The sequence below is a fragment of the Pristis pectinata genome, chromosome 14 (assembly GCF_009764475.1).
Source record: "Pristis pectinata isolate sPriPec2 chromosome 14, sPriPec2.1.pri, whole genome shotgun sequence".
NCBI classification, from domain to species: Eukaryota; Metazoa; Chordata; class Chondrichthyes; order Rhinopristiformes; family Pristidae; genus Pristis; species Pristis pectinata.
In genome coordinates, this window is record NC_067418.1 from 47,134,925 (window position 1) to 47,161,541 (window position 26,617).

Here is a 26,617-nt window from a genome sequence, read left to right on the forward strand (position 1 = left end):
GAGACCAGAACACCTGGAGGAAACCCACACGGTCACAGGGAGGACATGCAAACTCCACACAGACAGCACCGGAGGTCAGGATCGAACCCAGGTCTCTGGAGCTGTGAGGCAGTGGATCTACCTACTGTGCTACTGTGCTGCCCAGTTCTCTGTGCCATTTACAGTTGCCATTAACTCTGCAGTCTACCCAGCAGAATATAACAGGCACGGTAGTGTAGCAGTTAGCGTAACGCTATTACAGCGCCAGCGACCCGGGTTCAAATCCAGCCGCTGTCTGTAAGGAGTTTGTCCGTTCTCCCCATGTCTGCGTGGGTTTCCTCCCACATTCCAAAGACGTACGGGTTAGGAAGTTGTGGGCGTGCTCTGTCGGCGCCGGAAGCGTGGTGACACTTGCGGGCTGCCCCCCAGAACACTCTATGCAAAAGATGTGTGTTTCAATGTACATGTGACTAATAAAGATGTTTTGCCTTGTCTTGTCTTGGAGAATGTGACTGTGCTTTCATTTCAGCAGTCAATGAACTGAAAGCGCACACCTGCCCATGGACTCATGGAGTTCATCTACAGAGATTCTTCTTATCATAAGAAACAAGAGTAGGCACTTGGCCCTCCCAGCCCTGCTCTGCCCTGTCAATAACATCATGGCCAATCCAATCTTGGCCTCAACAGCACCTTCCCTCTCTCCCCCTTCCCCTTGACTCCCATGCAGTTTAAACATCTGTCAGTCTCCATCTTGAATCCTCCACAGCACATGCAGAGAATTCCAAGGATTCACCTCCTTCAGAGAGAAGAAATTCCTCCACCTCTCTGTATTAAATTGGCATTCCCTTATTCTGAAACTATGCCCCCGAGTTCTAGATACCCCCACTAGGGAAAGCATTTTATCAGCATCCACCCTGTCAGCCACCCCCTGCCCCCCTCAGTTTCCACGAGATCACCTCTCAGTCTTCTAAGAATGCCTTGCTGCTCATTAACAACTGCTTCACAAGTTGTTTGGAAAGCAATAAATGTTGCCTTGTGCAACATGACAGAACATATTAAAGGGGCCTCCTCCTTTTAAGGTAATCATTACGAAGACACATAGTGAGTGCACTCACTTCAGTTGGCTGGGGTCAGGTAAGGGTGGCGACCTGGGTGGTGGACATCAGACACATACACTGTCCAGGAAGAATATCTACCTCATCCGTGATTTCCTCTTCTGTATGAAGTTTCCTTTGGAGTAGAATCATCTAGCTACGGCATCATCCAATTATGTACTGGTCTAAAAGGAATGAACCAGGAGAGAATGCATGAATAGATTATATCCCTTTGAATATAGCACAGATGGTCCTATTGAATGTTTCAAATGATTAAAGGATTTGAAAGGGTTGATAAAAAGAAACAACTTTCTCCAATAAGAGAGCCCAGAAAATGGAGGCACAGTCTTGAAATTAGAGTTAGAGCATTCAGAGGTGATGTTATCTTTGCCACGTCCAGAACTGACAATTGCAAAGCTCAACTAGAGAGTAAAACACCATCTCTAAGCTTGAACTCATCCAAAACTCTACTGCCCAGATCCAAATTCATGCAAGGAAAGCTAACTCATCACTCCCATATTCTCCTGACCGACACTGGCTCCCAAAGTGACAATTTCTGAGTTTTACAAACTCTGGTTACAAATCCCATCCCTTCCCATCTATGCAGCCTCCACCAGGCCAACACACCTTTGTCATCTCTGCACCCTCCAACTCTGGCTGTGTGGATTCTTAGTTTCAGTCATTCCAGTCTTGACTGCTGATGAGGTCAGATCCTCTGGAAACCCCTCAGTAAACCACCCCGCCTGTCTCTCTTCTTTTAAGACACTCCTTAAAACTTTATATCTTCAACCAACCATTTGGTTGAATTTCACCTTACGATGCTTACGGCCAGCTTTTCACCTGGTAATGGTCCTGTGAAATATCTCAGGACCCCCAGGCTACGATAAAAAGTGCAAGCTGTTGCTGTAACGTCAAAAATTAACTCTTCACCCATAGAGCAGCAGGAAGTTCCAACACTTTTCCCATGAAGCTGTTGATCCTGGAGTTCAGGGACTGATGTGGCAGAGATGGGAGCTGTTTATTGACGCAATGAAACTGAAGGGTTCTGTTTGCTCGGGGTATCATGCGTATGGAAATGAGGTGGGTAGTTTGGAAGCATGATCTAATTGCCATACTTGAGGGAAGGAATCACCTACTCTGGGTCCAATGTTCCAGTGTACCTTCTAGCTTTACAGTCTTTGAAGGAACACATTTCTTCATCGTTATGTCACTACTCACCTCAACCAAGAACAAAGCAGTTGTAAAGGGAGCACATTAACAGTTGCTCCATGCTGATAGAGTCAACGTCAGGCACCAGGGCCAGTTCATTCTTATCTTAACAGATACTAAAGAAGGCCATTCAGCCCATCAGGGTCTATGCCAGCTCCATGAGAAATAGCCCCATCAGTCCAAATACTCCCTTTCTTTATTTCCCTGTACCTCAGCAACTTATTAGTCATAGGGGAATACAGCATGGAAACATGCCCTTCAGCCCACTGAGTCCGTGCCAACCATCAGCTACCCATTTACACTAATCCTACACTAATCCCATTTTATTCTCCCCACAGACTCATCAACTCCACAAAAATTCTACTTCTCACCTACACACTAGGGGCAATTTACAGTGGTTAATTAACCCACAAATCCACACTTCTTTGGGATGTGGGAAGAAACCCGAGCACCTAGAGGAAACCATTGTGGGAGAACGTGCAAACTCCACACAGACAGCGCCCGAGGTCAGGATTGAACCCGGGTCTCTGGCGCTGTGAGGCAGCAGCTCTACCCACTGCACTACCGTCCCACCTCAGGAATGTGCAAACTCCACGCAGACGTATCCATCAACTCCCCTTTGCTACATTTTGCTATTGACCTCCACCAAGGGCAGGTTACGGTAGTTAGTTAACCTACAGCACATCTTGGAGGTGTGGGAGGAAACCAGAGCACCTGAGGGAAGAGATCACAGGCAGACGTGCACACAGACAGCACCCAAGGTCAGGATCGAACCCAGGTCCCTGGAGCTTTGAGGTAATTTTAACTTCACTCCAGCAACTAAAACTCAACAAGCATGTTTGATTGACCCCTGACTAAGTTTGTCAATGATTAAATATCTGTACGCAAAGAACCATCAGCACCCCTCCACTCAAGCCCACCACCCTCATCCCAGCTTCTCACTCAGTACCTCCAAGTGTGGCCAAAGCACAATTTTCCAATTAGCCACAAGAGGTCATTTGAAGATTATTTTTCAAAGAAACAGTTTGGTAAAGGCCACAGCCAATGCTACGGCCACAGACTGCCATGGGAGCTGGGTTCCACTGGCAGGATATCACACTGGTTGCGAGTTTCTCATCTGCCGTACAGATTCACAGAGTAATACAGCATGGAAACAGGCCCTTCGGCCCAACTGGTCCATGCTGACCAAGATGCCTATCTAAGCTAGTCCCATCTGCCCATGTTTGGCCCATATCCCTCTGAACCTTTCCTATCCATGTACCCGTCCAAATGTCTTTAATGTTATCATTGTACCTGCCTCAAGCACTTCCTCTGGCAACTCGTTCCATATACCCACCACACTCTGTGTGAAGTTGTCCCTCAGGTCCTTTTTAAATCTTTCCCCTCTCACCTTAAACCTATGCCCTCTAGGTTTTGGTTCCCTTACCCTGAGAAAAGGACTGTGTCCATTCACCCGATCTATGCCCCTTGTGATTTCATACATCTCTATAAGGTCACCCCTCAGCCTCCTATGTTCCAAGGAATAAAGTCCTGGCCTGTCCAACCTCTCCCTATAACTCAGGCCCTCGAGTCCTGGCAGGGTTCTTGTAAACCTTCCCTGAACTCCTTCCAGCTTAATGATGTCCTTCCCGTAACAGGGCGACCAGAACTGTGCAGAGCACTCCGAGTGTGGCCTCACCAGTCTCACAAGGGATGGGAAATAACTTTAATGGTGGAAAAAGGATGATTTTGCAGAGAGGCTCCCAGCAGAATTTAATTTTCTGCCAGAGAAGGGAAATGGGAGCTGGCAGGGAAAACTACCGGATTTACCTAATGGAGTGTGTTACAGTATTAGCAAACGAGGCCTGCAGGGAATAGTGAAGATAATCATTGCAACATTCTGAATCATTCTACCTCTGTGCTAACAAGAAACACATGGAGAAGTAAGAGGCGGCAGCTGCTACCTCTTGCAGAGACATGGCAAGTCATCGTAACGGCAAACTCCAAGAGAAGCAGTCCATCAGGGCCTGGCTCAGACACAAGACTGCAGCCCACTCTTGTGAAACAGTGAGATACCAAAGGAAAGGCTGGAGGCACAGGAGACTCGCCTTTCAACCAGGCTTGTGGAAGCTCCGCACTGATCTGCAAGGGGCCATTAGAGCACACTGACAAGCAGCTGCCAACAGCCAGTGCTTGAACACTCAACCAGACACCAGTGGTTTAGGACTACGGATAAAGCCAGTTATATGGAAGCACTCTGCAGACACAGCAGATGTTTGATTTTCATAAATGAGGCAAGCAACACAATAACTTACTGTACATCCCCCCTCCTTACTTCCCCACCATCCTACCTTCCCCTTGTCACCTGGATTCGCCTATCACCTGAACTCACCTGTCCCCTACCTGCGTGTGGTCTTCCACCTCCCCCCACCTTCTTATTCTGGCTTTTGCCCTCTTCCTTTCCAGTCCCGACGTAGGGTCTCGACCCGAGATGTCAACTGTTTATTTCCCTCCATAGATGCTGCCTGACCTGCTGAGTTCCTGCAGCATTTTGTGTGTGTTGCTCCAGATTCCAGCATATGCAAAATCTCGTTTCTCTCCACGGTATGGTAGTGTAGCAGCAGGCAGAGTAGTGTAGCGGTTAGCATAACGCTATTACAGCACCAGCAACCCAGGTTCAATTCCAGCCACTGTCTGTAAGGAGTTTGTACATTCTCCCTGTGTAACTGCATGGGTTTCCTCCAGCTGCTCCAAAGACGTGTGGGTTAGGAAGCTGTGGGCATGCTATGTTGGCACCAGAACCGTGGCGATACTTGTGGGCTGCCCCCAGAACACTCTACGCAAAAGATGCATTTCACTGTGTGTTTCGATGTACATGTGACTAATAAAGAAATCTTATCATATATGCAGAATCTCTTGTTTGTGCACGGTAGTGTAGCGGTTAGCGTAACACTATTACAGCACCAGCAACCCAGGTTAAATTCCGGCCACTGTCTGTAAGGAACTTGTACGTTCTCTTCATGACTGTGTGGGTTTCCTCCGGGTGCTCCGGTTTCCTCCCACATTCCAAAAATGTACGGGTTAGGAAGTTGTGGGCATGCTATGTTGGCGCCGGAAGCGTGGCGACACTTGTGGGCTGCCCCCCAGAACACTCTATGCAAAAGATGCATTTCACTGTGTGTTTCGATGTACATGTGACTAATAAAGAAATCGTATTGTATCTTATCGTACATTGATTTGTTCTGCCTACAACGTGCAGGTACAAGTGTAGCTTAAGCTCAGAGAAACAACGGACTCAATGCAGTGATGGTGAAACACCAGGAAGCCTTTAGTAAGGGACAGTATTACTAAGCAACCAACATTTCAGAAATAGGGAAAATACAAAATCAGAACAGACAATTGTAAACAAGCAGACTAGTTTCAAACTCAAAGTTCCTGAGTGCAAGGTCCACAAACACACTGATGACTTTGCCACTTTGATCCTCCTCACTCCGTAAGGTGGTCACACAATCTTTTTCCCTAGTAGGGGAGTCCAGAACTAGAGGACGTAGATTAAAGGTGAGAGGGGAAAGATTTAAAGGGGACCTGAGGGGGAAGTTTTTCACACAGAGGGTGGTGGGTGTGTGGAACGAGCTGCCAGAGGAAGTGGTAGAGGCGGGTACAATCACAATGTTTAGAAGGCATTTGGACAGGTTCATGGATAGGAAAGGTTTAGAGGGATGTGGGCCAATGCATATTCGTCTGTGCTGACCAAGGAAGGCACCTTGGTCAGCGTGGACAAGTTGGGCCAAAGGGCCTGTGTCCATGCTGTATAATTATATGTTAAAGCTTCATAGAGTCAGGGTCATGCAGCACTGAAACAGGCCCTTCAGCCCACCATGTCCATGCTATCATACTAACCCCATTTACCAGCACTTGGTCCATAGCCTTCTATGCCTTGGTGATACAAGTGCTCATCCAGATACTTCTTAAATGTACCTGCTTCCATCACCCTTCCAAACAGTGCATTCCAGGTTCTAACCTCAGATCCCCTCTAAACCACTTACTCCCGACTCTTAATATGTTTTAGATATCTCTATTATGGGAAAGGGTTTCCTACTCTTTATCCTGTCTATGCCTCTCCTAATGTTGGACACCTCTATCAGTTCTCCCCAGATAAGGTTCCCTCTGTTCCAAGGGAAACAAACTCACCCTCTCCAGTCTCTCCTCCTACTGAAACACTCCATCCCAGGCAACATCCTGGGGAATCTCCTTTGCACCCTCACAGTCCAATCATGTCCTTTTTTTTAAACGTTTATTCACTAAAAGCACCACAAAAGGACATGCAGTGTCAAAATTACAACAACTAATACAAGAAAGAAGAAAAAACTGTGCAGAAAGATTCTAACTACAGCAAATAATGCTAACTGACAACAGCAAAACACACCCGCAATACTTCAGATGAGAATCTTGTTCATACCGTCCACAACACACGCGATCCCCTGAGGGGCCCACCGATCGCAGAATTCAACTAGGGTGTACGTGGATACCGTATGCTCACTCTCTAAGGACACCCGTGCGTGGCAATCATGTCCATTCTATACTGTGGTGACCAGAACTGCACACAGTACTCTAGCTGTGGCCTAACCAGTGTAAAGTTGTACCATAATCTCCCTGCTCCTTTACTCTATGCCCTGACTAATGAAAGCAGGGATCCCATATGCCTTCTTCACCACCTTATCCACCTGCATTGCCACCTTCAGGGATTCTTGGATTTGTCCTCCAAGTTCTCTCTGTTTCTCTTTTTCAATCTTTTTATTAATTTTCAAATTAATACAGATTAATACATATAACATCGGTAATTATACACATAATACAAAGCGATCGGGAGGACAATCATGACATATATAGTCATAGAGAATAAAAAATATATTCTAGGCCCCACAGTTTCTTAGTAAATGAATATATTACAAAATAAAATCAAAAAGAAAAAGAAAAAGATTTATTATATAAAAAAACAGATCAAAAAAAATTATAAGTAATAAAACAAAACAAACTAAAAGAAAATTTCAAAAAAAAACTGGACTGACATTTCTCGACGAACAAAGAGCATCATTATGTTGTCAACTCCGCTCTTCTAAGTTCAAAGAATATTGAAAAGGGATCTATATCGTATGAAAATATTGAATGAATGGACTCCAAACTTCCTCAAATTTAAGCGAAGAATCAACAGTGCCACTCCTAATTTTTTCTAAGTTTACACATGATATAGTTTGAGAAAACCATTGAAAAGTAGTGGGAGGTATAGGGTCCTTCCATTTAAACAAAATGGATCGCTTGGCCATTAATGTAACAAAGGCAATCGTACGACAAGCAGCAGCAGATAGGTGGCCAGATTCCAGCACTGGTAGCCCAAAAATTGCAGTGATTGGGTGAGGTTGTAAATCAATACTCAATATAGTTGAAATAATGTTAAAAATATCTTTCCAATATTTTTCCAAAAAAGGACAGGACCAAAACATATGTGTCAGGGAAGCCACCTCCAAATTACATCTGTCACATATAGGATTTATATGGTGATAAAAATGGGCTAGCTTGTCCTTCAACATATGGGTCCTGTGAACCACCTTAAATTGTATCAAAGAGTGTCTGGCACACATTGAAGATGTATTAACTAATTGAAGAATTTTCTTCCATGTCTCTGTGGGTAAAAGTATCTGAAGTTCTCTTTCGCATTCATTCTTAATTTTATCAAGTGTCCCTGGACGTATTTTCATAATTAGATCACAAATTATTGCTATCAAGCCCTTCAGATAGGGATTAAAGCCCAAAATTTTTTCCGTAATTTCAATTTTATATGGAGTCGGAAAAGAAGACATCTCCAGACTTACTAATCTTACCTTCTTCATTCATATCCAAATGGTTTATGTATAAAACAAACCGTAAGGGTCCCAGTAACGATCTCTGTGGTATACCACTGGTCACAGTCTTCCACTCACAAGAACAATCCTGACCATCACCCAGTTTTGGATTCAATTTGCCCATTTGCCTTGGATCCCATGAGCTCCTAACCCTTTGGACCAATTTCACATGTGGGCCATGCTACAGGTCTTACGGACATTTAGCATGTCCAACATGGGAAATTGGTCCAAAAGGTTAGAAGTCCATGTAGGCAATGTCATCAATACAATTTGTTACCTCTTCAAAACACTAAATCAAATTGATCACAGAGGATCTCCCCCTTAACAGATAGACCATAGACCATAGAACAGTACAGCACAAGAACAGGCCCTTCGGCCCACGATGTCTGTGCCGAGCACGATGCCAAATTGAACTAATCACTTCTGCCCGCACATGATCCATATCCCTCCGTATTCATGTGCTTATCTAAAAGCCCCTTGAACGCCACTATCGTATCTGCTTCCACCACCACCCCTGGTAGCATGTTCCAGGCACCCACCACTCTTGGTGAAATAAAATTGCCCCACTCATCTCCTTTAAACTTTCCGCCCCTCACCTTAAAGCCATGCCCTCTAGTATTCGATATTTCCACCCTGGGAAAAGACTGACTGTCTACCCTTTCTTTGCCTCTCATAATTTTATAAACTTCTATCAGGTAGTCCCTGACTATCTTTGATTAATCCTGTCTTTCCAAATGTAGATTGATCCTGCCCCTCAGATTTGGTTCCAATATCTTCCCTAGCATTGACGTAAGACTCTCAGACCTGCAGTTATCCCTGCTGCACTTCTTGAGTAAAGGCACCACATTGGCTGCCCTCTAGTCACCTGGCACCTCACCTGTGGGCAGCATCGATTAAAAATCTCTGTCAGGGATCATCAACCTCTTATCTTACCTTCCATGCCAGTCTGGGATACATCTCATCAGGCGCTGGGAATCTATCCACCTTTAATTCCACTAACCCTAACCCTCCTCTTATTTAATGCAGCACTGCAGAATTTCACTCTGCCATCCCTGAATTCTCCAACTACAATGTCCCATAGTGAATACAGAATGATAAACATTAATTTAAGACCACATCTATGGTCTCTGGCTTCACTCAAAGATGCCACATTGGTCCCTAATGACACTACTCCTTCCCTGATAACCCTCATCGCCTTAACATAATTGTAAACTGTTTTGAGATTTTTCCTACTCTGGTCTAACAATGATATTTCACTCCCCGCTTTGCCTCCTCATTTCTTTTATAAGTGTCCTCTCCACTTCTGAAGGGTCTCCCTCTCTTTACAGTGCCCTATAGCTGCCATTTGCTTCCTTTTTTGTTTCTTTAACCTGCCCTCGATATGCAATCATATCTGGGGTTAGTTAGATTTGCTGTCCTTACCTTTCAACATCATGGGCATTCATTGGCCTTGCAGTCTCATTACTACACTTTTGTCCCCACTCTCAGTGTGAACGTGTCCACACACAGACCCCACTCTCAGTGTGAACGTGCCCACACACAGACCCCACTCTCAGTGTGAACGTGTCCACACACAGACCCTACTCTCAGTGTGAACGTGTCAACACACAGACCCCACTCTGTGAGAACGTGTCCACACACAGACCCCACTCTCAGTGTGAACGTGCCCACACACAGACCCCACTCTCAGTGTGAACGTGTCCACACACAGACCCTACTCTCAGTGTGAACGTGTCAACACACAGACCCCACTCTGTGAGAACGTGTCCACACACAGACCCCACTCTCAGTGTGAACGTGCCCACACACAGACCCCACTCTCAGTGTGAACATGTCCACACACAGACCCCACTCTCAGTGTGAACGTGCCCACACACAGACCCCACTCTCAGTGTGAACGTGTCCACACACAGACCCTACTCTCAGTGTGAACGTGTCAACACACAGACCCCACTCTGTGTGAACGTGTCCACACACAGACCCCACTCTCAGTGTGAACGTGCCCACACACAGACCCCACTCTCAGTGTGAACGTGCCCACACACAGACCCCACTCTCAGTGTGAACGTGCCCGCACACAGACCCCACTCAGTGTGAACGTGTCCACACACAGACCCCACTCAGTGTGAACGTGTCAACACACAGACCCCACTCTGTGTGAACGTGTCAACACACAGACCCCACTCTGTGTTAACATGTCAACACACAGACCCCACTCTCAGTGTGAACGTGCCCACACACAGATCCCACTCTCAGTGTAAACGTGCCCGCACACAGACCCCACTCAGTGTGAACGTGTCCACACACAGACCCCACTCTGTGTGAACGTGTCCACACACAGACCCCACTCTCAGTGTGAACGTGTCAACACACAGACCCCACTCAGTGTGAACGTGTCCACACACAGACCCTACTCTGTGTGAACGTGCCCACACACAGTCCCCACTCTCAGTGTGAACGTGCCCACACACAGACCCTACTCTGTGTGAACGTGTCCACACACAGACCCTACTCTGTGTGAACGTGTCCACACACAGTCCCCACTCTCAGTGTGAACGTGCCCACACACAGACCCTACTCTGTGTGAACGTGTCCACACACAGTCTCCACTCTCAGTGTGAACGTGCCCACACACAGACCCTACTCTGTGTGAACATGTCCACACACAGACCCCACTCTCAGTGTGAATGTGCTGTTGTGAGAAATCCACATGGCTGTCACGTGACAGTAATGGCACTGACCCCCGCTGACCCGAGGACAGCATTGCTCCTCTGATCGGAAGTGATACCACTGTCAATCAAGGTGTGGCTCCACCCACCCCTCAGGTGTGGGAGTACCTTTTGCCTCTGAACTTGCCTGACCAGTGCCCTTTGTCTCTGAACTTGCCTGACCATTGGCTGTGGCAGGAACCTTTGTCTTTGACTCCCACACCATTGGCTCGTTTAAATCACAACAGTGAGGCTCCACCCAGCCTCCTCGCACCATAAAAAGGGCTGCATCCACTAGCCCTTCCTCTTTTGACGACCCCAGGAGTAGTGAGACAACGCTGCAGAGATCATTGGTAAGGGTGCATCACCACATGGTCAGGGAGCGTTTCACTCAGACTCAGGGAGCGTTAAGGGCCAATGCTAGTGTGGGACGGGCATTGAAGTGTTATATCCTGAAGTTGTACGTTGTTACTGTGTGCTTGTGTGTATCAGTGTGTGTGAGTGTATTTTACCCCAGTTGGGATTTCCCTCTCGTGTTCGCGATATCCTGTGCGTGAGTGAGTGTGTGTCTGTTCCCATCCACTCTGTCCCGCGTTTGCCTTTGTGATTAAACTAGTTTTGGTCTACAAAGCTTGTGTTCAGAGTCCTTGATCCTTAAGATAGAAAAGAACGATTTCACACAACTCATGCCCACACACAGACCCTACTCTGTGTGAACATGTCCACACACATTCCCCAGTTTCAGTGTGAACATGCCCACACACAGACCCTACTCTGTGTGAACGTGTCCACACACAGACCCCACTCTCAGTGTGAACGTGCCCACACACAGACCCTACTCTGTGTGAACGTGCCCACACAAATTCCCCACTCTCAGTGTGAACATGCCCACACACAGACCCTACTCTGTGTGAACGTGTCCACACACAGTCCCCACTCTCAGTGTGAACGTGTCCACACACAGTCCCCGCTCTCAGGGTGAACGTGTCCACACACAGTCCCCACTCTCAGTGTGAATGTGTCCACTGCACACCATCTGCAGTTTGTTCTGTGTTTGCGTACATTTTTGACATTAACTCACAGATGAACATTTCCATCTCACCCAAGTTGCCACTAAGAGGAGACGAGAGGAGTGGAAACACAAAATGATGCTTATCTTGGACGTGTTGTACCAATCAATAATGAAATTAAAACACCTGCCCCACATTTTGTTTGCAGTCTACGTGACATGGCCTGGTGGTGTGGATTCCAAGCAGGATGAAGTGAACATGAATTGTAGTAAGTTCTTTTATGATTATTCATGCTCATCTGATACAAACTACCTGAGGACCCAGTTGACAAAGATAGACCATTTAACCCAATGTTTATGAGTTTCTGGCATGAGTTTGGCCTCCGGGCATTTCAAAGAAGGAAAATACCAGTTAGCATAGCTGAACTGAACAGCAGCCATAGCAAGCTGTGAACACAGCAGTCCGGCAATGAGACTGGCTGATCTGACAGTCACTTCTCTGAGAAAGCAAGCTCCTTAGGGTAAAGTGAAATTCAGCTCCTGCCACAGTTTCTCAACAGCGCTCTGTGTTACCAAGCCATTACCAACACCGGCCCTTCACATTTCTATGAAAGTCTCTTCAAATGGAGTCCTCTGAAAAACATTTCTTACTGATGTATCTCATACCCAACTCATGAGACTGTTTGGATGTAATATTTCTGATGCAAAACAGAAGGATCTGATACCCTGATAACCAGCAGTAGTCACACCCCGTGAGGCTAATAGCAACTGTATTTAAATAGCGCGTTGCCATGCCAAAATGTACCTTATATAATTAAATGCCCTGTTGTAATCACATTATCCATGGTAACCGCTCTGTGTAACAACATTCCATGGACATCAATGAGGTCAATTATCAGTCAGTCTGCTTTTGGTGGCATTGGTGGGTACAATGGCTCAGCTTCCTGCCCATCCCAGTTATACAATGGGATCTTTACATCTGCCTCAACAAGCTGTCATGGTAGTGTAGCGGTTAGTGTAATGCTTTACAGCGCCAGCGACCCGGGTTCAATTCCAGCCGCTGTCTGTAAGGAGTTTATGCGTTCTCCCCGTGTCTGCGTGGGTTTCCTCCGGGTGCTCCGGTTTCCTCCCACATTCCAAAGACATACAGGTTAGGAAGTTGTGGGCGTGCTATGTTGGCGCCGGGAGCATGGCGACACTTGCAGGCTGCCCCCAGAACACGCTACACAAAAGATGTATTTCACTGTGTGTTTCGATGTACATGTGACTAATAAAGAAATCTATCTATCTATCTATCTATCTGTAGACTCCTCAGTCCATTGAATGATGGCACTTTCGATAAGACAGCTTTCTAACAGTACTCCCTGTTGCATTAGCATGGATTACATGCCCAGGTACTGTAATAAAATACAGTCCCATTACCCGTCACCTTCTGACCCAAGTGCTGGCACTGATGTAGCCTAATACAAACACACCCAAGTCAAGTGCTATTAACAAGAAAGCAACGAGCAAAAAGTCAGTACCAGACTCAGATTCAGGGAATAAGCTTCCTCTTGATACCGTACTAACCACACCCAATAGATTTGCTTGCCATTTTATCTTAGTCATAGAGTAAGGTACAGCAAGGAAACAGGCCCTTTAGCCCAACTCATCTATGCCAACCAACGTGTTAACCTGAGCTAGTCCCATTTGCCTGTGTTAGCCCCATATCCCTCTAAACCTTTCGGATCCTGGGGAAAATGTTTGTAGGTTCCTGTTTTAAAACATTTACTAAAGATGGTGTTCTCTATGGACACAAACTGCCAGAGGAGGTGATGGAGGCAGGACGAGTAACAGCACTTAAGAGGTATCTGGACAGGTACTTGAATGAGCAAGGCACAAAGGAATGTGGAATTAATGCGGCCCAGAACTGTGTATGGCTTGTCAACTTTCTCTCCCATTAGAAACAGGAGCAGGAGTAGGTCAGTCAACCTCTCACACTTGCTCTGGCCATTCAATTAGATCACTGCTGACCATTTATATCTGCACCACTTCACTGCGGCACCCTCGTAATCCTCGATCCCTTCAATACCCAAAAATCTAGTGATTCCTGTATAGAATATATTCAGTGACTGAGCTCCACAATCCTTTTATGTCGAGAATTCTAAAGACTCACTATCCTCTGGGAGAAGAAATTTCTCCTCATCTTGACCCGAACAACCTTATTATGAACAACGCACAAGATGCTGGAGGAACTCAGTGGGTCAGGCAGCATCTGTGGAGGGAGGTGAACAGTTGACGTTTTGGGTCGAGGCCCTTCATCTGGATCGAGATGAAGGGGCTCGACCCAAAACGTCAGCGGATGCCGCCTGACCCACTGAGTTCCTCCAGCATTTTGGGTACGTTGCTCCAGATTCCAGCATCTGCAGTCCCTTATGTCCCCTTTGTTTTGCGACTGTGACCTCTGGTTCCAGATCCCTGCATCCACCATAGAGTTATAGAGTTATTCAGCACAGTACCAGGCCCTTCAGCCCACCCTGTCTATACCAACCATCATGCCTCTATATACTAAACCCACTTGCCCGCATTAATTCCACATTCCTCTATGCCTTGCTCATTCAAGTACCTGTCCAGATGCCTCTTAAGGGCTGTTACTCGTCCTGCCTCCATCACCTCCTCTGGCAGCTCATTCCAGACATCAACTACCCTTCATAAGAAAAATTTACCCCTCAGATCCCCTTTAAACTTCCTCCTTCTCACCTTAAGCCGATGCCCTCCAGTTTTAGACACCTCTACCATGGGAAACAGACTCTGGCTATCTACACTTATCTCTGCCTCTCATAATTTTATATACCTCTCTCATGTCACCTCTGGGCCTCCTTCGCTCTAGGGAAAACAGACCCAGCCTATCCAGTCTCTCCTGATAGCTCAAGCCCTCCCATTGTGTAAGGATTCTGCAGGCTTCAGTGAGATTACAATCAAGCTGCATTGGTCTAGAGTACCCATGAGGAATATCACAGAAGATAAACTAACATAATAATACATATTTAAATTCCATCTGTCTCTGCTAAATGGTTTGCTAATTGGAAAATATATTTTGCTCAAGATAACTACAGCACGGTCTTCAGCAAACTGATCAATGTAATTCAATTCAGTATTCAATATCTTTCTGTTGAACTCAGATCATTTTCCAGGAAGACGAGTGGAGGTTTAATCTCATGGGTTCTCAGAACAAGGCGGCAGAACCGTCAGAGTCAATGGGCTCGCTCTGTATGAAGGCAGAGGCAAATGTCCCAAAGTTTAGGCAGTGCAGGCTTGTTCCAGAGGGAAAGGGTCAGGAAACTACAGTTGACACTTGGAGCACTTTGCTCGTTAATGGTTCAGCTTATACTGATACAGTGCCTTCCGTGTCATCAGGACATGGTGGTGCAGCTAGTAGAGCCGCTGCCTCATAGCCTCAGTGACCCAGGTTCGAGCCCAACCTCAGATCTTGTCTGTGAGGAGTTTGCACGTTCTCCCTGTGAATGCACAGGTTTCCTCCCAGTGCTCCGGTTTCCTGCCAGATCCCAAAGATGTGTGAGTTGGTTGGTTAATTGGCCTCCAGTGTGTAGCTAGGTGTAGAATCTGGGTGGAGTTGATCAGAATGTGGGGAGAATAAAATGGGTTAGAGTTGGATTAGTGTAAGACTGAGTCATAGAGATCCAGAGGGAAACTGGCCCTTCAGCCCACTGAGTCCCTGCTGACCATCCAGCACCCATTCTCACTATTACTCTATGACATCACTGAGGACTCCATAGCCAACCAGAGTGTGTAGTTATAGCTATAGTATAGGCACTTACAACAACCAAACCACGCACAGCAAGATCCCACAAACAGCCTCGATAACTGGTGAGATAATATGCTTGAATTATGGGAGTTAAATGATTAATATTCCTTTGTGCAAGAGCAGAAGCCCCCATTTCTTCTCATTTTTAAACAGAGATCATGGATTGGCTTCCAAGCACCAGAGAAACCTCAGGTGTGTTGGGTTGGATTCTGTAGGGAGATGCTGACAGTTCCATGGATCAGTTCCCCTAGTAAATTCTGGCAGGGTTTCCGAGAAGGGAGAAGTCATGAAATTGGCAGCAGATGCTTTGTCAGTGATTTCCCATCAGGTGCTGATTCTGGGCGCCTTCTGCCATTCACTAACCATCACCCTAACCCTAATGCACTTCCCAGACACCAGGGAGTCTGGTCAGACAACAGCGAGCAGGAAGAAGATCAGAAAACTGCAGATGCTGGAAATCTGAATTAAAAGAGAAAATGCTGGAAGCACTCAGCAGGTCAGGCAGCATCTGTGGAGAGAGAAACAGTGAACGTTTCAGGTCCTGGACCCTCCTTCAGAACTGGGTATTAGTGGAGCGATTAAATTCAGGGAATTGGAAGAGTGCAGATATCTCAATGGGATTCACTAGAAAGCCAGTGTATGCCCCGAATAGGCTAAGGCTCCAATTGTTCAGTTAACACACACAAAATGCTGGAGGAACTCAGCAGGTCAGGCAGCATCTGTGAGGGAAATAAACAGTCGACATTTTGGGTCGAGACCCCTCATCACAACTCAACATCATCGTGATTCCAGATGAAGGGTCTCGTCCCGAAACCCCGACTGTTTATTTCCCTCCATAGATGCTGCCTGACCTGCTGAGTTCCTCCAGCATTTTGTGTGTGTTACTCCAGATTCCAGCATCTGCAGAATCTCTTGTGTCTCAATTGTTTAGTTAAGCAACTGTGGTCAATAGCTGAGTAGTTTACAGCATTGTGTTCTTCCGCGATTGTCACTTTAGCTTCTTTTTTGCACTACCTCAGATTGCACCACAATCATTGCACCATTCTGCTTTTATGCTCACTGTTATATATTTATTATTACCCTGTGTACAGTTTACTCCATGAGTTTCATGCAAACAATGAATTTCATTGCACTCTAGTGTATATGACAATAAACTAATCTAATCGAATCTAAAGGAGACACAAGAGACTGCAGATGCTGGAATCCGGAGCAACGAACAAAATGCTGGAACACGGTGAGTTCCTCCAGTGTTTTGTTTGTTAATCTAATCTAAATCCAGAATTATGGGAGGACTATAAAAATCATCAAATGGTGCAAAGAAAGTACTAAGGTCAGCAAAAGGGAAATATGAAAAAATCTTACAAGGAGTGTCAAAATCAGTTGTAAAAGCTCCGATTAAGAAACGTCAACAAAATTAAACTTGCTAAGGAAGAAAACAGTCCTGTTAAACACAAGCAGTTCCGACAAAGGGTCCTGCACCTGAAACGTTAACTCTGCTGCTCTCTCCACACATGCTGCCTGACCTGCTGAGTGTTTGCAGCATCTGTCTTTGTTCCACAATACGATAGGTACATCAGCTCCTGTGGGGCACCTCCCTCAAAAGCATGCATGCAGAATTTTGACCACCATCACCAAAGCATAGAACATGGAACATAGAACAGCACGGCACAGGAACAAGCCCTTCAGCCCACAATGAGAGTGCAGCCGTGACACTAATTTAAACTAATTATATTTGCCTGCACATAGTCGATATCCCTCCATTCCCCACCTATTGATATGTCTGTCTAAATGCCTTTTAAAGGTCCCTGTCTTATCTTCTTCCACCACTTCCGATGGAAGCGTGTTCCAGGCACTTCCCACCCTCTGTGTAAAAAACCCACCTTGTAAATCTCCTTTAAACTTTCCTCCCTCTCACCTTAAAGATATGCCCTCTAATATTTATCATTTCCACGCTGGGAAAAAGACTCTATCTACCCTGGCGATGCCTCTCACAATTTTATATACTTCCATCATGTTGCCCCTCAGCCCCCAACACTCCAGAGTTTGCCCAACCTCTCATTATAGCTAATACTCTTCAATCCAGGCAACATCCTGGTGGACCTCCTCTGCACCCTCTGAATCAGCTTAGAATTAAAAGTATAGCTTTCTCTGTATCAGTTGCCCATCTGTGATTTTGGCTCAACTTGTTTGTGTTTTGTTGCCCCATTTTGTTTTTCTTTTTTCCTTCTGGGAGTGGAGAATGTACCCAGCCTGACCTGCCGGGCATGTCTTCCTGGCGCTGCATTTTGCTACTCCCACATTCTTCTGTCTATGTTCTGGCTAACACGAGGGGACATAATTTTAAGGTGGTTGGAGGAAGGCATGAGGGGGATGTCAGGGGTAAGTTTTTCACACAGAGAGTGGTGGGTGCGTGGAACGCACTGCCGGCAGAGGTTGTGGGGGCAGATACATTAGAGACATTTAAGAAACTCTTAGATAGACTCATGAATTATAGAGAAATGAGGGGCTATGTGGGAGGGAAGGGTTAGATAGATGTTAGAGCAGGATAAAATGTCGGCACAACACTGTGGGCCGAAGGGCCTGTACTGTGCTGTAGTGTTCTATGTTCTCACTGCTGCCATTCACTAATGGACCAGATAACCTTGCTTACAGCTTCTCCCCATGGTCACCCTGATTTTACCTTATTGGAGACATCCCAGTAGCTCAACAACTTTTATTGTCTCCTTCCCAGTTCTGATGAAGGGTCTTCGACCTGGAACGTTCACTCTCTTTCCCTTCCCACAGATGCCACTTGACCTGCTGAGTATTTCCAGCATTTTCTGTTTTAATTTTAGATTTTCAGAGTCTCCGATTCAGGTAAAGGTGGGAGAGACTTTCAGCTTATTCTAATTCCTTGCACCTCTAATTGAGATCCCAGGAGAAGGATGAAACTGCAATGTAAAAAAAAGTCTGCCATCCCAGAGGAATCTGACATTCCCTGACATTAAGTGTTAATTCAGACGGATCAAATTCTTTTGCAGATGACATGAAAATTGGTATTGCACAGGGGAAGGTGCAGAGCAGATTCACCAGATCACTGCCTGGACTGGAGGGCTTTAATTACAAGAAGCGATTGAATAGGCTGGATTAGTTGTAACTGGAGTGAAGGAAGCTGAGAGGTGACCTGATAGAGGAATATAAAATTTTGAGAGACACAGAGAGGGTAGATGGTCAGAATCATTTTTCCCCATGGTGGGGGTTGTCTAAAACAAGGGGGCGGAGTTTTAACATGAGAGGGAAGAGGTTTAGAGGAAAATTTTTCCACAAAGAGAGTGGTTGATATCTGGAATGTGCTGCTGGAAGAGGTTCTGGAGGCAGACGCGGATACATTTAAGAGGCTTTCAGATGAGCATGAATAGGCGAGGCATGAAGGGCTATGGACGAACATGGGCAAATACGATCAGTGCAGATAGGGCAGGGATGGTAGTGTAGCGGTTAGCTTAACGCTTTACATTGCCAGCGACCCGGGTTCGATTCCGGCCACTGTCTGTAAGGAGTTTGTAAGTTCTCCCCATGTCTGCGTGGGATTCCCCTGGGTGCTCCGGTTTCCTCCCACGTTCCAAAGACGTACGGGTTAGGAAGTTGTGGGCCAACATCTGTACTTTAGCCACCAAATCAAAGGTTTTGAAAATAGTTCAAAAGAGTCCCCACAATGTTTGAAGGACTAGGTTAGAAATCAGAAAAGTACAGATGTTGGCTAGTATGTAATAAGGGTTTCTCTTTGTCTTTCTTTCTTTACCAAACAGCTTCGCTCTTGGTAGTGGGTTTAGATTTTTTAAATAATAAAATTATTGCAATTTAATTACTATTAATTAATTATCATTTTTGATTACCATTATGGGGTATTGTGATTTTAAGTTTGATTCAAGACAAATATATTCAGTACTATTCTATTTTTTTATGATTCATGTACTCTGTATTCTCTATGTGGAATTAATAAAAATATTGTAAAAGAAAGGAAGTTGTGGACGTGCAATGTTGGCGCCAGAAGTGTGGCGACACTTGCGGGCTGCCCCCAGAACACTCTACGCAAAAGAAGATGCATTTCACTGTGTGTTTCAATGTACATGTGACTGATAAACATATCTTAAACACATCTTAGATGCAATGGTCAGCATGGAAGTGATGGGCCAAAGGGCCCATTTCTGTGCTGTACAAATTCTAAGACTCCTCACAATCTGAGGAATTTGCTGGAAGAGGGGTCACTGCAAAGAAAGCAGGCATCTTATGCTCTGGTATCCATAATTATTTGCATGTCATTGGTGATTTAGTACCTCCTGAAATTGTGTGGCTCCTGGGTTTTGTGCTGAGCCAGACTATTGCAGTTCTGCAGTTGTTGGCCAAGTTGGAAAAGGTTCAGGTCCTAACTAGGGAAAGGGAAGGAAAGGAAATGCAGTAATTAAGCTGGCCAGCTGAGACAGCAAAACGAATAGGACAGGGGAGTGGTAACAGTTTCCTATTGTCTGTAAAGTAACAATGCAGGCTGCAGTGGCTATACTGGGCACTGCAGATTCCTTCCAATCTTGGGGAAACTGGTGAAGCAGTAAAGGCACCATATTCCGAGAATGCACTCGGGACGGTTAACTGGAAGAGAAGTGAAAGCTGGCGTTTTGTGATGGTGTAAAATAGGTGATAACAACATGGCAGAAAACTGTTACAAGAGTCATGGAGTCATACAGCATGGAAACAGACCCTTAGGCCCAACTCGTCCATGCTGACCTCCCTGAGCTAGTCCCATTTGCCTGCGTTTGGCCCATATCCTTCTGAGCCTTTTGGATTCTCAAGTGGCTGGAAAAGATAGGGTGTGGATTTATGCTTTGGTGCAACATAGTCTTGGTCAGGTCCCTTCAGGAGTACCGGATCGAAGGAGATATTGGTCTTAAGCGATGCGCTGTGTAGACTCTCCAAAGCATTACCACGGCTAAAGAGTTAACTTATTACAACAGGTTACATTGGCACGGTCTGTGTCACCTCTGAGATTGGATATGAGGAGGGTGATCTAAATGATGTCTTTAAAATGATAAAGGTATTTGGCAGGGCAGAGAAACAGGGGAAAATACAACAGGAGGAGCAGACTTAACATTACAGAAAGAGCATTGACAAGAGCTAGCATGGGCCTGTACTCGCTGGAGTTTAGAAGGATGAGGGGGGATCTCATTGAAATCTACCGAATATTGAAAGGCCTGGATAGAGTGGACGTGGAGAGGATGTTTCCAGTAGTGGGAGAGTCTAGGACCAGAGAACAGCCTCAAAATAGAAGGACGTCCCTTTAGAACAGAGATGAGGAGGAACTTCTTTAGCCAGAGGGTGGTGAATCTGTGGAATTCATTGCCACAGAGGGCTGTGGAGGCCAAGTCATTGGGTGTAGTTAAAGCGGAGGTTGATATGTTCTTGCTCAGTAAGGTTACGGGGAGAAGGCAGGAGAATGGGGTTCAGAGGGAAAAATAAATCAGCCATGATCGAATGGCGGAGCAGACTGGAAGGGCCGAATGGCCTAATTCTGCTCCTGTGTCTCATGGCCTTATGGGAATATTTTGCTTTCGCACCGTGAGTGGTTGAAATCTGGAACATGGTTCCCTAAAAGAAGATGGGTCAGTTATAGAGTGGCACAGAGATGCAGCAGTTAGAGCCGCAGCCTCACAGCTCCAGGAACCCCAGTTCAATCCTGATCTCAGGTGCTGCCTGTGTGGAGTTTGCACATTCTCCCTGTGATTGTGAGGGTTTCCACGAGTTTCCTGCCACATGCCAGAAAATTGCTGCTAGGTTAATTGGCTGCTGTACATTAGCCTTAGTGTTGGTAAATGGCAAACAAAAAAACCAAAGAGGAGTTGATGGGCATGTGGGAGAGAACGAATTGCAGGGACACAGGGAAATAAGGAGAGGGGGGAAGGGATTGATGGGATTGCTCTGCTCTGAGCTAGCATGGGATGGGCCAAATGGCCTCCATCTGTGCTACAACAAGTCAGCTGGCATTTTCAACTTTGAGATCAATAGATCTTTTATTTAGCAAGGTTATCAAGTGGTGCAGCAATAAGATGAGTAACTGGAGTTTAGGTACAGATTTGCTATGATCCATTTCAGACAGAATGGGCTCAAGGGAGGCTACTGTTCTTCCTTTGTTGCTTTCTTGTTTCCCTCACCATCCATGACTCCTTACTGACAGCAATTTTTTCTTATTGATATTTAACAAGAATCATCCAATCTCATTATAGATTCCAACCTTCCAATCAATAATGAGATTGGAAATTATAAAATTATTAATACCGAGCATAGCTTAAGTAGGAAATATTTCCATATGGACAGCTATATTTCATCTGAATGCAAAATACATGGTGCAAAACCATCGACAGATCTGCTTAAGACAATAAGATTCAATCAGGCAAGATGATAAACCACCAAAGAAGGAAATCAGGAGACAGAAGAGACCGCAGATGCTGGAATCTGGAGTGAAAGAGATAAAGCTGGGGAACTCAGAGGGTCAGGCAGCATCTATTCAGGGAAACGGACAGCCGACGTTCTGGGTCAAGACCCTTCATCTGGACGTGAAGCCTCAACCAAAAACGTCGACAGTCCGTTTCCCTGCAATAGAAGAAGAAGGAAAGCATCCGGTTTCAGGGCATGAAGTTCCAGCATGAGAACACTTGTGTCATTCATCTAAATCATTGGATCATAAGATTTAGATTAATATTGTAAAAAGCCAGCGCAGACCCTCCATGTTAGAGAAGGACCATCTTCGGAGCGATGAGGAAGGAATAAACCAGTGGAACCAAACATTGGAAAGTAAAACTGTAACGGAATAATGGGTGACTTTTAAGCAGATGTTCCAGGCACAGGCTAGGTACATTGCCACAAGGAAAGGCAGGGGGTCAGAGCTCCTTGGGTGAAGAAAGAGGTAGAGAAAATGAAGAAAGAAAAACAGATGTATGTTATATATTGGGTGAAAGAGGCTGAGTACAGTGAGCTGAGAGGAGAAGTGAAAGCAAACAGAAAATGGGCAAAAGAATGAGAAAAGAATGGTAATTAACATAACAGCGAAGCTAAAAGTCTTAGATGGAGAAGTGAATAGCAAGGTGTAGTGTGCGGTTGACTGGGTCCATACCTGGAGGTAGGAGGCACGGTCGGAATGCAAAGTGAGTATTTTCTTTACCAGAGAAAAAGCTGCTGCCAAAATTTCAGCCAAGGGAAAGGTAGTTGAGACAATGGGTGAAAATTGATGAGGAAGATGTGCAAGAAAGGCTCATTATGTTAAAAGTAAACATCTATTCCAGTTGGGATGCAGCCAAGATTACTGAGGGATGTGGGTGTGGAGGATGTGTGAGGGCTTGCAATCATCCTCCAGTCCTCCCAAGGTACAATGGAGGAGAAAGAAAATGTGACACCCTTTGTCAGAAAGGGGTTCGAAGACATGCCAGGCAACTTCAGGTCAGTCAGTCTAACCTCAGTTGTGGTGGCTTTCAGAAACCATAATCAGGGAGGAGCTATGAGTTGATTAAAGCTGGCCTGTTAGGCGCCTTTCCATCTGCACGGCACTTTCTCTGTAACTGTAACACTTTATTCTGCATTCTGTTATTGTTTTCCCTTGTACTACCTCAATGCACTGTTGTAATGAAATGATCTGTATGGATGGCATGCAGAACAAAGTTTTTCACTGTACCTTAGTATATGTGACAATAATAAACCAATTTACTAATTTACCAATTTACCACAATGTATATGAACAACTTCATTGAATCCTTTGATGATGTAAAAGAGATGCTATGCACTGGACTTTTAGAAGGAGTCTGATAAAGTCCCATAACATGGAATTAAAGCATCATTAGCGACAGGAAATTAGCTTAAAGCAGAAAGCAAAGAGTAATGAAATGGACATCTTTCATGGAGAAAGTAGACCACAATGGTAGCACAATGTTTTTGGGCATATTTTAATGAGTTGGACATGGGTGTGCAAAGTAACATTTCCAAGTGAATGGGTGATACAAAGATCAGAGGTGTAGTAAACACTTAGTAATGATAGAATGCAAGAAGATGTCGGCTAGCTGAATAGGCAGGTAAGTGGCAGATGACATTTAATACAGGCAAGTGAATTCATACATTTTGGGCAATGAGTAAGGGAGTTAGTATTGACCAAATTTCACAGTTCTAAAGGGTGCATAAGTCCTTGAAAGTGGCAGCACATGTTGAGAGAGTGGTCAGTAAAGTAGAGCGGATCTTGGGATCCAAAACTAGAACAGAAGCAGGGAAGCCACGTTGAGTCTGTGTAAAATGCAAGTTAAGCCACAATTAGAGTAGGCTCACCACACGTTAGGAAGGATGGGAAGGTCCTAGACAGGGTTCTGAACAGATTTACCAGAGTGGTTCTCAGGATGAGGGGTTTCAGCTATAAGGTAAGACTGCAAAAGCTGGGGTTGTTCTCTACGAAGCAAAGGAGGTTGAGGGGAGATTTGATAGAGGTGGACCAGATCAGGACTGGTTTACACAGGGTAGGGAAAGGGAAGCTGTTCCCATCAGCCAATGATTCACGGACCAGGGGACACAGATATAAAAGTTTAGGCAAAAGACACAAAGGGGTGTGAGGAAAACTTTTTTTCTAAGAGCCATTTGGATCTGGAATTCACTGGTTGAAGGAGTGGTGGGAACACAGTCAAATAATGCTTTCAGAAGGATGTGTGATCAGCACTTGAGAGAATAATATATGGGGACATAAGGAAAAGAGCAGGAAAATGGGCATGACAAGATTAGCACCTAGACTTGATGAGCTGCAAGTCCACCTTCCATCCTATAACAATTCAATGGTTCTGAGATTCAATGAACTTAATGCCTCTTTCTGTCTTTTTTTTGATTCATGACTGTGGCACTAATCTGGCTATTTGTTCTGTTACAAATTCCGGTAATCCATCTCCCCTACTGAACTGCTGCCAGGTGGAAATGTTGAGCTACGTTTACTCAATGTCCACCTTTTGAATTACATTGCAATAACTCTCTTACTATGGCCTTCTCACAATGTCGACCAAGCCAGATCAAGCCAGCGTGAAGAGGTTATCCCCAGCTCCATCCATTTACCAGTCAACAGGAGATGTAAAATGGGGTAAACTGCTGGGATGAACCTCCCCGTCACTGGTCAGTGGGATCACTACAACACCACTATTTGGATCAAAATCTTTCCCCAACTTTTCACTGCTTCTCACAGCACACAACCCCATACGCTCTGTACACTGAGTAACCCTGCACTAACCTACCATCCATTTATGCCGTGAAACCATCAAACACTTTGATGTACGAAGACACATTTCTTTCTCCCATTTTCAGTCTATCCCAGTGGGGAGCTACGTCTACTTGCTAGCTTCCTTAGACAGGAGACACACTGAGCAGCAAATTGTAAAGTGTGAATATTTATGCTGACTCTTTTCATGCATTTTTAGTTGCCTAGCAACCTGAATAAGATATTGATTGCAGTTTTCCCTTTAAGTACAGCAGGTTGACATTTCTTTGTGTGAATTTTGATGTCTTGATTTGATTGAATTGAGTGCAGCTTTGTCTGGTGATGTGAAATATCAAAATCTTATGATAAATTAAATACCTTAACAGAATGAGGAAATCATCTATCGACACAGAACAACCTCATTTAGAACACTTACATTTTACAATGCTAAATCCTGATTGACTTCCCAAGCAAACACTTAGAAGAGGACTGAGTTGTAATATAGGGCAAGAACAGCTTGGTTTCCCACCGTCACATTAAAGGAACATCTCCAAATGTTGAACTGTGATAAACATTCAGACGTCAAACAGCAACCCTCTTGGATCACACTGCTTGGTGCCTTGACTATGTCTAGATGTAAGTAGTTACTAAGACACATAGTTTATTATAGAGTGAAGCTCATTACTTATGGGATGTCAGATGGGGTTAGAAGTCACTTGAGAATCTGTGTGATCAGAAGTAAATGAAAATTAAAAACAACTGCAATGCTGGAAATGCAAAATAAAAACAAAAAGTAAAGGAAATACTCAGCCACTATTGTTGTGTAGTGCGGATTGTGAGTGACCATCTAGCCATTATCTCACACTTGTAGTTTGAAATCTCCAAATGAGCCAAAAACCATAAGATAGCACATATACAATCATTGCAAAAACATTCCAAGTATCTCGAGGGTTCTGAATATCCTTCTCCTATGTTTTTTATATTCCCACAAGTGCAGTTTATTTTTTATTTGATGGACTGTGGTTGTCGCTGGCAATGCCAGCATTTATTGCCCATCCCTAATTGCCCCTGAACTGATAGAGTAGGTAAGAGTCAACTGCACTGGTGGGTCTGGAGTCATCTATAGCCCAAGCAGTAAGGATGGCAGACTTCCTACCCTGAAGGACAATGAGTGAAGTAGATGGGTTTTAAAACATTTTGGTCGTTTCATGGCCAATGTCCAAAACAAGATTCTGTTTCTCTTCCCACTCGATGCTACCTGACCTGCTGAACACAGCCAGCATTTGCTATTTTCGTTTCAATTTCCATCATCTGCAGGTTTTTGCTCCAATTACTGAGACCAACTTTTTTTTTATTGAAAATCGCAAAGTGCATTTAATTACTTGAGCTTAAACTCACCCAGCTGTTATGGTGAGATTTGAACTCATGTCTCTGGATCAACGGTTCAGAAATCCAGCAGCAAATCAAATGCACGTATGAATTAGGAGCAGCAGTAGGCCTCTTGGTCTCTCGGGCCTGCTCCACCTTTCAATAAGATCATGGCTAATCCGACTGTAACCTCAGCTCTGCATACCTGCCAACCCCTGCTGTCTTTATCATCAATCTATCTACCTCTGCCTTTCATAATATTCAAGGAGTCTGCTTCCTCCACTCTTTGGGAGAGTGGATTCCAAATACTCATGACCCACTGTAAGAG

At 45.0% G+C, this 26,617-nt stretch overlaps 1 protein-coding gene across 4 annotated transcripts in view; it reads right to left on the reverse strand.

Moving 5' to 3' along the window:
* The window catches only part of LOC127577830 (tetraspanin-18-like), a 184,746-nt gene that overhangs the window by 109,049 nt on the left and 49,080 nt on the right, over window positions 1-26,617 (reverse strand). For 2 of the 4 annotated variants that reach the window (XM_052029419.1, XM_052029417.1), the window contains one exon: window positions 1,176-1,258. The exons of the other annotated variants lie outside the window; for them this stretch is intronic. The gene's annotated coding sequence lies outside the window, so the exon portion shown is untranslated. The remainder of the gene's footprint in view (window positions 1-1,175; window positions 1,259-26,617) is intronic. 4 annotated transcript variants of the gene reach the window in all.